General features: G+C 37.3%; 1 long non-coding RNA gene across 3 annotated transcripts in view; it reads right to left on the bottom strand.

The window, feature by feature from the left end:
- LOC126829996 (uncharacterized) overlaps positions 1-14,667 on the bottom strand; it is a 71,968-nt gene extending 57,301 nt beyond the window's left edge. Inside the window, exon 1 of one of the 3 annotated variants that reach the window (XR_008789082.1) lies at positions 14,441-14,667. This is a non-coding gene — a long non-coding RNA (uncharacterized LOC126829996). Of the gene's footprint in view, positions 1-9,066; positions 9,224-14,440 lie in introns of those variants that run through there. The other 2 variants (XR_008789083.1, XR_008789081.1) reach the window with 2 other exon arrangements.
- Between the last annotated feature and the right edge of the window lie 234 nt (positions 14,668-14,901).

Below are 14,901 nucleotides of genomic sequence, written 5' to 3'. Positions count from 1 at the left end.
TAAATCGGATAAAAATTATGACCTCTTTAGCTAAAAACGCGATTTTTCGTACAATCAGGGGCCATAATTCAGAAAGTTACGGTCCAATATGCGCAAATATCGACAGGAACCGAGATCTTTAGGTTATAAACTTACATTTCAAGTTTCAACAAAATCGGATAAAAATTGTGACCTCTATTGGGTCCACAACCTTGATATACCATATGTTTTACGCTATTTGAGAACGAAGGGCGGCCATTTTGTCTGTCAGTTTTGGGCTGAATTTCACAAAATTTGAACTCAGCCGTCCTTAGGGTGTAACGGTGATATAATAATACGATTTTTTAAATCGGATAAAAATTATGACCTCTATAGGGTCCGCAAGCTAAAAACGTGATTTTTCGTACAATCAGGGGCCATAATTCAGGAAGTTACGGTCCGATATGCGCGAAGATCGAAAGGAACCGAGATCTTTGGGTTATAAACTTCCATTTCAAGTTTAAAAAAAATTGGATAAAAATTGTGACCTCTATAGGGTCCACAACCTTGATATACCTTATTTTTACGCTATTTGAAAACGAACGGTGGCCATTTTGTCTGTCAATTTTGGGCCGATTTTCATGAAATTCGAACTCAACCTTCCTTAGGGTGTAACGGTGATATAATAATACGTTTTTTTAAATCGGATAAAAATTATGACCTCTATAGGGTCCACAAGCTAAAAAACGTGATTTTTCGTACAATCAGGGGCCATAATTCAGTAAGTTACAGTCCGATATGCGCAAAATCGAAAGGAACCGAGATCTTTGGGTTATAAACTTACATTTCAATTTTCAACAAAATCGGATAAAAATTGTGACCTCTATAGGGTCCACAACCTTGATATACCATATTTTTACGCTATTTCAGTATTTGAGAACGAACGGCGGCCATTTTGCTGTCAATTTTGGGCCGATTTCCACGAAATTCGAACTCAACCTTCCTTAGGGTGTAACGGTGATATAATAATACGTTTTTTTAAATCGGATAAAAATTATGACCTCTATAGGGTCCACAAGCTAAAAACGCGATTTTTCGTACAATCAGGGGCCATAATTCAGGAAGTTACGGTCCGATATGCGGGAATATCGAAAGGGACTGAGATCTTTGGGTTATAAACTTACATTTCAAGTTTTAAAAAAATCGGATAAAAATTGTGACCTCTATAGGGTCCACAAGCTAAAAAACGTGATTTTTCGTACAATCAGGGGCCATAATCCATGAAGTTTTGATCCGATACATGCCAATATCGAAAGCAGCCGAGATCTTTTGGGGATAAACCTATATTTCAAGTTTCGTCAAAATTGGATAAGAATTGTGACCTGTAGAGAGTCCACAAACAATTGTGGACGGACGGACGGACGGATGGACAGGGGCGACGGCATAATATGTCCACATGAAAATGTGGGCGTATAAAAACTGGTACTAAAATATAAAAACTGAGACCCGCTCCCATACACCTTGAATTAAGACGCCTGTGCCATCCTGAAATACATTAATCTCATATTAAAGAATGCCAACATGTAATAAGAATATTTAATTAAACTACTAATTACTATTGAGTGACAATTGTTGTTTTGTGATCAGTAGCTAGTTAAATATATTCAATTTACTATCGATAAATTAAAAAAATATATCCGATTTACACGCGAAATGTAGTTCAATCTTACTTTTCCTAGCAGCAAGATAATCCTTGTTGGAAATGCCTAAAAAAAATTAAATATATTCGATTTACTATCAATAAATTAAAATTCGATTTACTATCAATAAATTAAAAAAATATATTCGATTTACTATCGATAAATTAAAAAAATATATTTGATTTACTATCAATAAATTAAAAAAAAAATAATATATATTCGATTTACTATCAAATTAAATACATGTATATTCGATTTACTATCAATAATATTTAAAGTCAAGTCACCTGTATTGCATGTTCGATGCTGCCAACGATCGCAAATAAATGTCACATGTCACAGCATGTTGACGAGTCTAACTACGGTAGAGCAACGAATACAAAGATCAGCCATGGTGTAAATCCAAAAGATGAATGATAACCTTTCGTTCGTTCGTTCGTTCTTGGTGTTTAACGTCTGCTTCCACATAAGTGATATCGCAGACAAGACATAGGAGAGCCGAACCTGATTCCTGTTTTTTAGAATATGATTTTGCAATCTTTCCATTTGGCCTTAGGCCATGGATTTGGTTTAGTGGGAAGTTCTTCCCTTTATTTAATATAATCTTTCACTTTCGGATCATATTATATTTATAGTTAGATAACGCTTTAGATCAAAGTAATTAATTTTAATTGTTCATTTGTCTGGCTTCTTACATAAATGTGTAAATACAACTCAACTCTCGCGTCATGTTTTTATTACTAATCCATACAATTAATTGCGTGTTTATTTAATAATAAACAATAAAGTACATGTTTATTTAACAACAAGTAAGTGTTTAACAGTTTATTCGACAATAAGTGAGAGAGAGAGAGAGAAATGGGGTTTAACGTCCACTCGACACAAACTAGGTCATTTCGGGACTAACATATGGTTTAATTTATTTACATAATTCGCTTGCGTGTAGGGGTCTTTAGCAGTGCGAGGAAACCGGAGGACCCGGAGAAAACCCACGAGGTTGGACAGGCGACCCTACTCCTTGCCACGTACAACCAGGGATTCGAAACCACGTCAGTCGACTCAATGACAGACTTTATGATACAGCGCGCGCTCGACAATAAGTACAACTCAGTTAATTAACTGCTATTATAATAACAAGGGGGATGAAACAGCCCGGGGTGAAACAGATAAGATAGAAAATTAGGTTGGGATGAAACAGCCCTGGGTGAACCGGTTATGGGATGAACTGACCCGCACCCGTCCATACTGGTAGAAATTATGGCCTACAAAAATCGTTCAATACAATACCGTGAAAATTTACTTGTTTGCTATTCAATCAAGAGGAACTGCTAAACAATTTTCAGATTGATTAGCACTTTTTTTGTAAACATCAAATCATTGCTAATCAATTTATTTTTCTTATCATATACCCTGGGACGGGGGCGAAGCAATATACGCCCACATCGATATGTAGATATACGCCTATATGTCGATAATGTAAAGGAAATTTGCTAGAAATTTCAGTCAAATTGATCCACTCCGAACCGAGTTTTTAGCGAGTGAATTTTCGGCCTAGCCGCAATCATCATTACTAAAGTCGGTACGATAAAAAACATCGTCTAGATTATCCATTTCCTGATTTAATTATGAATAGAAGTCGAACAGTAAATCGAAACCTAATCCAATAAACATCGCAGGCTACCAATGACATCGAGAGTTGCCCAGGTTAGGAGCAGAACAGTAGGACGTTAAACTCCATTTCATTTGATTATGTTCTGGAAAAGTTAATTAATGTCAAATTAATAATTTCTTATAGATAACATTTCAGATCTAAAGAAATACCTACAATAAGCAGATTTAGCTCTAGCGTGATCTTTGTTTACAGTCTTTTCATGTTAATAAATACATCTAATTAATAGTTTATATAACAGATGTAAAGAAAGACCTGCAATAGGCAGATTTATTTCTTTTTCATAATGTTTGTTTATGGTTTCAGAGTGAACAGTGCAGTATACGCCGACATTTTGAAAGGATGGACAGAGAACAAGATAAAAAAAGCGATTTTTCGAACAATCTGGGTCTATAAACCAGCATGTATGTTACGATATGACATGGACAACATCAAATAATAATAATAATAATAAAAACTTTATTTATTGAATGACACTGTGTTCGTGGTCTTTGGGAAATATAAACATATATATATTTAAAGCGGAAATTGCAAATTTTTAAGTTATATTTTTAAAATTTTTTAAAATAAAGCCTGAAAATAGATGGTATCCATAAACAGTCCTACCTATTGCCAGCTGAGAAATTGGCAAAAATATCATTTTCCTCTTCATTTTCAAACGTTTGAATATCGCTACTCCATGGTGGAGAATAGAAAACAAGGGAGGTAATTGGGAGGTAATTGTGTTATTATTTCCTGTGTAAATGAATCTTAAGTGTGAGAATGACACCTATGATCGTATAATTGTGAGTTGACAACCTATTGAGCAAAAGACAGAAATAATTACGTTTTGACTTTCTTAGAAAATTTGCAATTTCCGCTAGTTTCCTCACAATCGGATAATTATTGTCCCCTCTTGAGGGCCCACAAGCTAAAAATCAGGGGCTAAAATCCAAGAAGTTATGGTCCAATATGCGAAAATATCGAAAGCAATCAAGACCTTTGGGATATAAATATATTAAGTTTCATCGAAAGCGAATACAAAAATTGTGACCTCTAAAGGGTCTACAAGCTAAAAAAGCGACTTTTCATACAATAAAGGGCCATAATCCAGAAGTTACAGTTCGATATGCGCGACCAAATATCAAAAGGAACTAAGATCTTTGGCTTATAAACAGCTTTCAAATTTCTTCAAAATCGAATTACCAGCGGCTGCCAGGCAGGATACACCCACATTTTGCAAGAGATGGATAGAGAACAAACTAAACAAAAAGCGATTTTTCGAACAATCAAGGGCCATAATTCAGGAAGTTACAATCCGATATGCGCGAATACCAACATGAACCAAGATCTTTGGGTTATAAAGATATATTTCAAGTTTCATCAAAATCAGTTCAAAATTGTAATGTCTAGATGGTCCACAACCTTGATAATTTGATATGCCGATATATTTACACTATTTGCGTACGAGGGGTGGCCATTTTGTCCGGCAGTTTTAGACCGATTTTCCCGATTTTGAAACTCAACCATCATTAGGGTGTAACGGTGATATATTAACACATTTTTTTTAAATCGGATAATAATTGTGACCTCTAGTGGGACCACAAGCTAAAAACACGATTTTTCGTACGTACATTTAAGGGCCATAATTCAGGAAGTTATGATCATATATGCACAAATATTGAAAGGAACTAAGATCTGTGGGTTATCAACATGCATTTCAAGTTTCATCAAAATCGAATCAAAATTGTGACCTCTAGAGGGTCCACAACCTTGATATACCAGATGTTTACACTACATTGTATTTGCATACAAGGGCTGCCATTTTGTCGGACACTTTTAGTCAGATTTTCACGAAATTCAAACTCAACCAAGATTACGGTGTAACGGTGATATATTTAAACGTTTTTGTAAATCAGATAATAATTGTGACCTCCATAGGGTCCACAAGCTAAAATAATGTGATTTTTCGTACAATGTGCGTGAATATCGAAAGCAACCAAGATCTTTGAGTTATAAACATGCATTTCAAGTTTCATCAAAATCGGATCAAAATTGTGACCTCTAGATGTTTACACTATCTGCATATGGGGGGGGGGGGCATTTTGTCTCGCAGTTTTGGTCTGATTTTCATGAAATTCAAACTCAACCAACAATATGGTGTAACGGTGATATATTCGAACATGACCTCTTGAGGGACCACAAGCTAAAAACACGATTTTTCGTACAATCAGGGGCCATAATCCATGAAGTTACATTCCGATACATGCCAATATCAAAAGGAACCAAGATCTTAGGGAGATAAACCTATATTTCAAGTTTCGTTGAAATTGGATAAAAATTGTGACCTGTAGAGTGTCCTGTAGAGTGACGGATTGACTTACGGACAGGGGCGACGACAATATACATGTACGTCCACATAAAAATGTGGGCGTATAAAATTTGTGATCTCTAGAGTGTGGCATGCCATTTGGCAAACCTCTACAGATTCTACGCATCTAATCTCGGCTGTATGACGAACTCCGCCATATTGGAACTATTTTAAAGGTCCCGGATGAAAAATGGCTGCGCCCATGGAGATTTCTGTGGAGAGTGTATTATATCAACAAACGTCGAGTTTGGAATTGGGTTTGGGGAATTACATGTACCAGGGAATTATATCAAACCAGCAGCCTTGAGACAATATCTCTGCTCGTTTAGTTATATACACTCAACAGGCGCCATTTTGGGACTTTTTTGTAAAAGCGGCACGTTTTCCTGTTAAAGTAAAACGGTAGCCGCATCACAAATGTAAGGTACATATCAATTACTATCATACAGCCGAGGTTAGATGTAGGGTACCGGAATCTGCCGAGGTTTGCCGAGTGTGTGGCATGTGTATGAGGAGTGGCCATTTTGTCAGACAATTTCCGTCTGATTTTCACAAAATTCAAACTCAACCATCATTAGAAATGAAATGGGGTTTAACGTCCTACTGTTCTGCTCCTAAACTGGGCTAATGAAGACGGGCATACACCATACAGTGTGCTATGAGGGAAATTTTGCCCGGGCAGCGGTGCTACGGCCTACTCTTATATCAAATTCCAACTGCCAAGGGATCTTTTACGTGCACACTAATATGTACACAGGACCTCGGTTTTTCGTCCAATCCGAATGACTAGACAGCTGTCCTTGTCAGGCCCTCCGTTCTGCATCAGTGACAAGGGGGGAAACCACGCCAGAAAATCTGGATGAATTTTCTCCGCCAATGCAGGGATCGAACACCCTACCTCCAGGCTAGCGAGCCAGTGTCTTATCCACTTAGCCACGTGATCCCCCCAAACCAACCATCATTAGGGTGTAACGGTAAAATGTTGTGGATATTCAGAAACAAAACTGTTTTTATTAGAGGTAACCAGTGTATGTTAATAACAGGCCAATTGTCTATACATGAACATGAACAGTTCAAATGGGCGGCTCATCTGATGGCCCTATTTCACTCATAAAGAGATACACAGTCAAAAATGAAAATGGACATTTTTGAGTTTTGTCTTAATAATGAGTAATTGCTCTATCAATCCTCAGACATTCAGCAATTTGTCCTGGTATGCTCCTAATCAACCGTCCAACCACGATTTGGGGCAATCTGACCCACTCTTCTTGCAATGCCACGGCCAATTCTTATGGATAGATAAACCAGCAAGCGGCAGTTTTAATCAACCCTTCCTTGAAGAGGTCAAATTTGACAATGAACCCCTCCATGTATATGGCGCTATTGTGTATCGCATGTGCAGCTCAGAGGTTCTGTTAGGGCGATAAGTTCTTCATCTGTGAACATACATGTACTCTCAAAGCATATCAAGTGTCCATGACTATTTATCATATCACAACCTGCATATAGGTCAGGGCTCAAAATTCACGAGAGCCATCGGGGCCATTGCTGTCGTAAGCCTAGCAATGGCCTTCGATAGCTTTTACATCGAGGGCCAAAAATTGCTGTCGTAAATTGCGGAAAAAAATCGATAAAAATACTAGAGCAATTGGCCGTAGAATTACCCTAAATGGCAGTCGATGGCACCTATATCGGAAGCCAAAATAAATGAGAAAGTTCACGTATGATATGCATTTTCCCGTAAAACTTGGCTGATCTAAAAACCTCCCACGATTAATTTTTTTCTTATGCACTGCTGTTCGTAGTTTACCCCCTCCACAGATGCCTGTAACACGTAACAGTCTTATTATACAAGACTACGATAAGCAGAAGTTAGTCAAGTCTTTTGTGATAAACAAGGCTACGGGTTCAAGACAGTGCTTGATAATCAGAGCTAGTAATAGAAAGTGAAATTGAGGACAGTGATGGAGATAATTTTGATGATATGATTCTCTCTTCTCAGTCTGAATAATGATGACTTTTGTTATTATAGACTATTTTATTGACAGGCATCTGCAAACAGTCGTGCTTTAAAAAAAAAAAATAATTGTAGGAGGTTAAACGTATAATGTAATACAGTAATTTAGAAGTTTGAGACAAAAAATATCAAGACTTAGATAGGCTTTTAATTTCAGCGTTTGCCAAGGATTAAATATATTTATAAACATATATTTCAGTTTGTCATGATTAACCTGTCCACGTTTTACTAAATGAATATGAAAAATGAAAGACTATTTATTTTTAAAATGTCCACCAAATATGGCCCTCGATAATTTCTAAATTGAAAAAATGGCCTTGGTGTTGAACAAAATGGCCTTGGAGAGGCTTCACTGTCTGAGGCCATTTTTTGAAAAATGGCCTTAGATATAGGTTAGCGAAATTTTGAGCCCTGTAGATATTTGCATTTTAATATCCCCTACTTTTTTTGAAGAGTATATATGAATGTTTTTAAAATTCAATAAAAATTGTGACCTCTATAGGGTCCACAAGCTAAAAACGTGATTTTTCGTACAATCAGAGGACAAAATCCATGAAGCTACGATCTGATATATAACGTGAATATAGAAAGGAACCAAGATCTTTGAGAGATAAACCTATATTTCAAGTTTTGTGAAATCGGAAAAAATTGTGACCTTTAGTGTAGAGTGTCCACAAACAAACTGTGGGCGGGGCAGAAATAAAATGAATGGGATTTAACGTTCTACTGTTCTGCTCCTACTGGGCTAATGAAGACAGGCATACAGCATTCAGTGGACTACAATGGAAATTTTGCCCGGGCAGCGGCACTATGGCCTACTCTATATATATCGAATCCCAAAACTGCCAATTACGTGCACGCCAATGTATACATGCGTCCTCGGTTTTTTGTCCCATCCAAACGACTAGACAGCTGTCCTTGTCAGGCCTTCCGTTCTGCACCACTGACAAGGGGAAACCATGTCGGAAAATACAGATGAACTTTCTCGGCTGTGGGCGGGACGGACAAGGACGACGACAATTTATTCATCATTTAACCGTTTTGAAATTCTAAGTTTTGAGAGAATTTGTGTGCCAAAAAATGCAAAGAAATTTTGGTTAAAAATATAATTGGTTGGTAAATGCTACCGCCAGTGGTTGAAAAAAATGAAATGAAGTGGGCTAATGAAGATGTAGTCCAGCTCTGAACGTAGGTCTCTTTACAGTCGACACTACGTCCAGGGAAGCTAGCTTTGAATCAATGTCGAAGTAATCGACCGCCCCAGTCAATTTTACTGGGCAACTTTTTACCGCTAAACGGTCGCGTGGCAGTCCCTGTGAATACCTGAACAATGTAAAGGAACATCTTACTGAGAAAATAAGACCTCGCTTACCTCGCTAGATCCAGTATGAGCGACACAACAGGCTGTTAAAAAATACTTCTCCACCTATCAAGTTGCCTTTTCGCTGCCATGACACTCTTAATAAAGGTCAACGTCCATATTTAGGAATGTCGGCCAAAAACACAACGAAACGAAATTTGGATAAAAATTAGAATCTTTGAAAAAAATTAGAATCTTCAGTCATTTACTGCTTTTCCCACCTTTTAATATTACAACAGCAATAAATGACTGAAGATTCTAATTTTTTTCAAATTTCGTTTCGTCGTGTTTTGGGGCTGAAATAATCGTACCACGATCGCCTTACTGGTTCTATGCAAACGGAACGTGGTACGCAACTTCGGTACAAAAATACGTGGTATAATTGAATCCGAGATTGGGATAACCTACCACGCCCGCCTTACTTCTATGCAACGGACACATGGTATGCTCGCCTTATTGGTATAATAGAATTCAGAGCTGAGATACCACGCTCGCCTTACTATATGGTTTTATACAAACGGAACGTGGTACGTGACTTCGGTACAAAAAAACGTGGTATAAAAAAATACGAGACTGAGATAATCGTACCACGCTCGCCTTACTGGTTCTATACAAACTGAACGTGGTAAGCGACTTCGGTACAAAATACGTGATATACTAAAATTCAATACTGATCCAGATAACCGTACCACGCCCGCCTTACTGTTTCTATAAACTGAAACGTGGTATACTCGCCTTACTGCTCCAATACAAATGAAACGTGTTACGTGGCTTTGGTACCACATGCTTTTAATTATAGAGATTTTACATTATTTGAGGAAGATTTTGCAAATTGTGTTGATTATTTAATCCATTTTGATGTTTTTATAGGCCAAATTTACACTTTATGTTAAAATAAATTACAATACAGATAGCCGATTGGTCGGTTAATAATCATACGGTTAATAATACTTGTACTGTGTAAAGGTTATTGTACTATACCCTACTTAAACAGACCCTAAGTGGTATATTGGGCTATTGGCTGGATATGAAACAAAACGTGGCAGATAAAAACGTGGTATAATAAAATATGAGGATGATACGAAAGTGCAATGAGTGGATAAGTAAAAAAAAGTGGTACAATAGAATCCGAAGCTGAGATAAGAGTACCACGCTCGCCCTACAAATGTACTGCTTCTTTACAAACGTGGTACGCGACTTTGGCTTATTTTGCAGACTATGGTGATTATTTAACGCATTTTGATGTTTTTATAGGCCACGCACTGTACCCCATTTAAAAAGGGGTAAACGTGGTATAAAACAATATTAGGATTACAACAATCGGACGTTAAAAAACAATATTAGGATAACAACAATCGGACGTTAAATAAAGCTATTTCACAAACACACAACAAACTCGCGGGTTGAAAGGTTAAGCTACTTCGGAAGAGTGCCATTAGGAAAAAGGCGGCATTCAACAACCATTTTCCTACCGAATATTAAGTCCCCTTTCAGTCGAAATTCATGTCAAAGTGTCATGGCCATAATTATGGCAGGGTATTGGGTTCAAAATGCAATCTAGAGTAAAAAGCAGAAAGTCAACAGTAAAAAGTTGAAAATCTAAAGTAAACGGGAAAATTCTTATCTAAAAGGGTATTTTTATGGCGAAAACCTATAAATTTATGTACTTAGTCTGTAGAAACATCAAGCTTTTCAACTTTTAATCGTCATAATTCTACTTTCATGGACAAAATTTCTCCTTTCTACTATCAACTTTTGATTTTCGACTTTCCGCTTTCTACTGTCAACTTTTGACTCTCGACATTCCACTTCAGATTTTCTAACAGGATTTTCTAGTACATGTAGAAAGGAGAAATTTTGTCCATGAAAGTAGAATTATGACGATTAAAAGTTGAAAAGCTTGATGTTTCTACAGACTTAGTACATAAATTTATAGGTTTTCACCATAAAAATACCCTTTTAGATAAGAATTTTCTACTTTTTACTGTTGACTTTCTGCTTTTTACTCTAGATTGCATTTTGAACCCGATACCCCGCCATACATAATAGGATCAAAACGTTTTACGGGTTTTTTATACCACGTTTTTACCTGTTACGTTACCAAAGCCACGTACCACGTTTCCATTGTATACAAACAGTAAGGCGAGCATGGTAGGGTTATCTCAGCCCCGGATTGTATTATACCACTTTTTTTTAAAACTATCAACTCATGGTACTCTCGTATCATCCACATATTTTTATACCCCGTTTTTACCTGCCACGTTTTGTTTCATATCTACCCAATCTACCATGAGTTGATAATTAAAAAAAAAGTTTTATAATACAATCAGGGGCTGAGATAATCGTAGGACGCTCGCCTTACTGGTTCTATACAAACGGAATGTGGTACGTTTCAGTTGTATAGAAGCAGTAAGGCGGGTGTGGTACGGTTATCTCGATCAATATCGAATTCTATATTATGGTTTTTGTACCAATGTCGCGTACCACGTTCCGTTTATATAGAACCAGTAAGGCGAGCATGGTACGATTATCTCACCCCCGGATTCTATTGTACCACCTTTTTTCAACTATTTACTCATGGTACTCTCGTATTATCCATATATTTTTATTCCACGTTTTTACATGCCACGTTTTTACCTGCCACGTTTTGTTTCATATCTACCCAATATACCACGTAGGGTCTTTTTAAATGGGTACAGTGTGTGGCCTGTAAAGTACTATGAGATGGTGGTTTAAAAAAGTGGTATAATACAATCCGGGGCTGAGATAACCATACCACGCTCACCTTACTGCTTGTATACAACGGAAACGTGGTACGCGGCTTTGGTAACGTAACAGGTAAAAACGTGGTATAAAAAAATATGAGGATGATGCGAAAGTACAACGTGGAATAAGAGATAACCGCGAGTATACCACGTTTCAGTTGTATGGAAGCAGTAAGTCGGGCGTGGTATGGTTATCTCGATCAGTATCGAAGTCTATATATTAACGTGGTAGGCTACAATAGTATCCGAGGCTGAGATAACGATACCACGCCCGCCTTACTACTTCTATGCGAACGAAACGTGGTACGCGACTTTGGCTTATTTTGCAAATTATGTTGATTATTTAATCCATTTTGATGTCTTTCAGTCTTTACAGGCCGCACACTGTACCACATTTTAAAAGGTCCTACGTGGTACATTTATATTGGGTAGATATGAAACAAAACGTGACAGGTGAAAAGGGGGTATGATAAAATATGTGGATAATACGAGAGTACCATGAGTTAATAGTTGAAAAAAGGTGGTACAATAGAATCCGAGGGTGAGATAATCGTACCACGCTCGACTTACTGGTCCTATATAAAGGGAACGTGGTACGCGACATCGGTACAAAAAACATAATATATAGAATTTGATACCAAGTTTTTACCTGCCACACTTTGTTTCATATCTAGCCAATAGCCCAATATACCATTTAAGGTCTTTTAAAGTAGGGTATAGTACAATAACTTTTACACAGTACAAGTATTATTAACCGTATGATTATTAACCGACCAATCGGCTATCTGTATTGTAATGTATTTAAACATAAAGTGTAAATTTGGCCTATAAAACATCAAAATGGATTAAATAATCAACACAATTTGCAAAATCTTCTTCAAATAATGTAAAATCCATAAAACTAAAAAAACGTGTGGTACTAAAGCCGCGTACCACGTTTCATTTGTATTGGAGCAGTAAGGCGAGCATACCACGTTTCAGTTGTATAGAAGCAGTAAGGCAGGCGTGGTAGGGTTATCGCAATCTCGGATTCTATTATTATACCACTATTTTTTTAACTTTCAACTCATGGTACTCTCGTATCATTAACATATTTTATTATACCCCTGTTTTTACCTGCCACGTTTCGTTTCATATTTACCCAATATACTACGTGGGGTCTTTTAAAATGGGCTGCAGTATATGGCCTATAAAAACATCAAAATGGATTAAATAATCAACATAATTTTCAAAATAAACCAAAGTCGCGTACCACGTTTCGTTTGTATAGAAGCAATAACGCGAGCGTGATACGGTTATCTCAGCCTCGGATTTTATTATACCACGTTTTATTTACTTATCAACTCATTACAATTTCGTATCATCCTCGCACCATGTTTTTATATACCACGTTTTGTTTCATATCTAAGTGGTTGAGACGCTGGCTCGCTAGCTTGGAGGTTGCTTGTTCGATCCTAGATAACAAACCTCATCTCTCAACCCTCTGTGTTTCAAAAAATAAAAACAAGCACATCAGCATATCTCAACGTTTTTAGCTACGTTCTCGTAGCTAGTTCGATCCCTGCATTGACCGAGAAAGTTCATCGGGATTTTCCGACGTGGTTTCCCGTGTCAGTGGTGTGGGAGGGAGGGCCTGATAAGGACAGCTGTCTAGTCCTTCGGATGGGACGAAAACCGAGGTCCCGTGTATACATTGGAGTGCACGTAAAAGATCCCTTAGCAGTTGGAATTCGATATAAGAGTAGGCCATAGTGCCGCTGCCTGGGCAACATTTCCCTCACAGAACACTGCATGACGTATGACAGTCATCATTAGCCAAGTCGTCGGAGCAGAACAGTAGGACCCCATTTCATTTCATTTCCAATATACCACGTAAGGTCTTTTTAAGCAGGGTATAGTATAATAACCTTTACACAGTATTATTAACCTATGATCATTAACCAACCGATCGGTTATCTGTATTATAATTAATTTTAACATAAAGTGTAAATATGGCTTATAAAAACATCAAAATGGGATAAATAATCAACACAATTTGCAAATTTTGCTACAAATAATGTAAAGTGCCTATAAATAAAAAAGATCGGTACCACGTTCCGTTTGTATCTATAGCACAAGTAAGCGTGGTACGGCTATCGCAGCACTGGATACTATTACATCATATTTTTTTTTAAAATATCAACTTATGGTTCTTTCTTATCGTCCCCATATTTTATTATACCACGTTAATTTTTACCTGCCACGCTTTGTTTCATATCTACGCCTATCTAATATTCCAATGTAACAGGTAGGGTCTTTTTTTAAATTGGGTATAATAACGCTTACACCATATTATTAACCGTATATGCATCAACCGACCGATCGGCTATCTGTATTATAATTTATTTTAAGATAAAGTATAAATATAGCCTATAAAAACATCAAAATCGATTAAATGATCAACATATTTTGAAAAATTAGCTATAAATAAGGTAAAATCCCTATAATTAAATCGTAAGTGGTACCGAAGCAGCGTACCACGTTTTGTTTCTATAGAAGCAGTAAGGCTAGCGTGGTATTTTGAAGCGTGGTATTTAGCCGCTGCCCTACGAGAACGTAGCTAAAAACGTTGAGATATTTACTGATGTGTACGGAGGGTTGAGAGTAAAAATGGTACCACTACTGAGTACTGTACTGATGTCTTCCGCCTTACTCCAGCCACACAGTTTAACGTTACAAGTATAGTAACTAGGTTGAGAGATGAGGTTTGTTTTGTTATCTATTGTCAAATGCTGTCCTGGGCCACGGACAAGGGGGACCTGACAATCCCCGGGGAACTTTCTAGGCCAACACCGACCGGGGGCGAACCGGCGACTTCCGTACTCTAGTGAGTCACTGAGTCAGCGTGGCTCCGGGTAACTCCCGCCAGCGGATAATTACTGTCTGATTCATCGTAAATTTTAAACGGATTTCTTCGATTATGAACAAACTACTTAACTTTGGTTATTATAAACTTACCTGTGTGTTTGTAATGAACTCCCGTTCGATAAAATCCATTGCACAACTAATTATCACAACGATGAGAACAATTTCTCTCTTGAAA

This window comes from Patella vulgata, chromosome 8, assembly GCF_932274485.2.
Source record: "Patella vulgata chromosome 8, xgPatVulg1.2, whole genome shotgun sequence".
In the NCBI taxonomy this organism is placed as follows: Eukaryota; Metazoa; Mollusca; class Gastropoda; family Patellidae; genus Patella; species Patella vulgata.
Note: the sequence above shows the minus strand (reverse complement) of the source record. Positions and strands in the feature narration are given on the sequence as shown.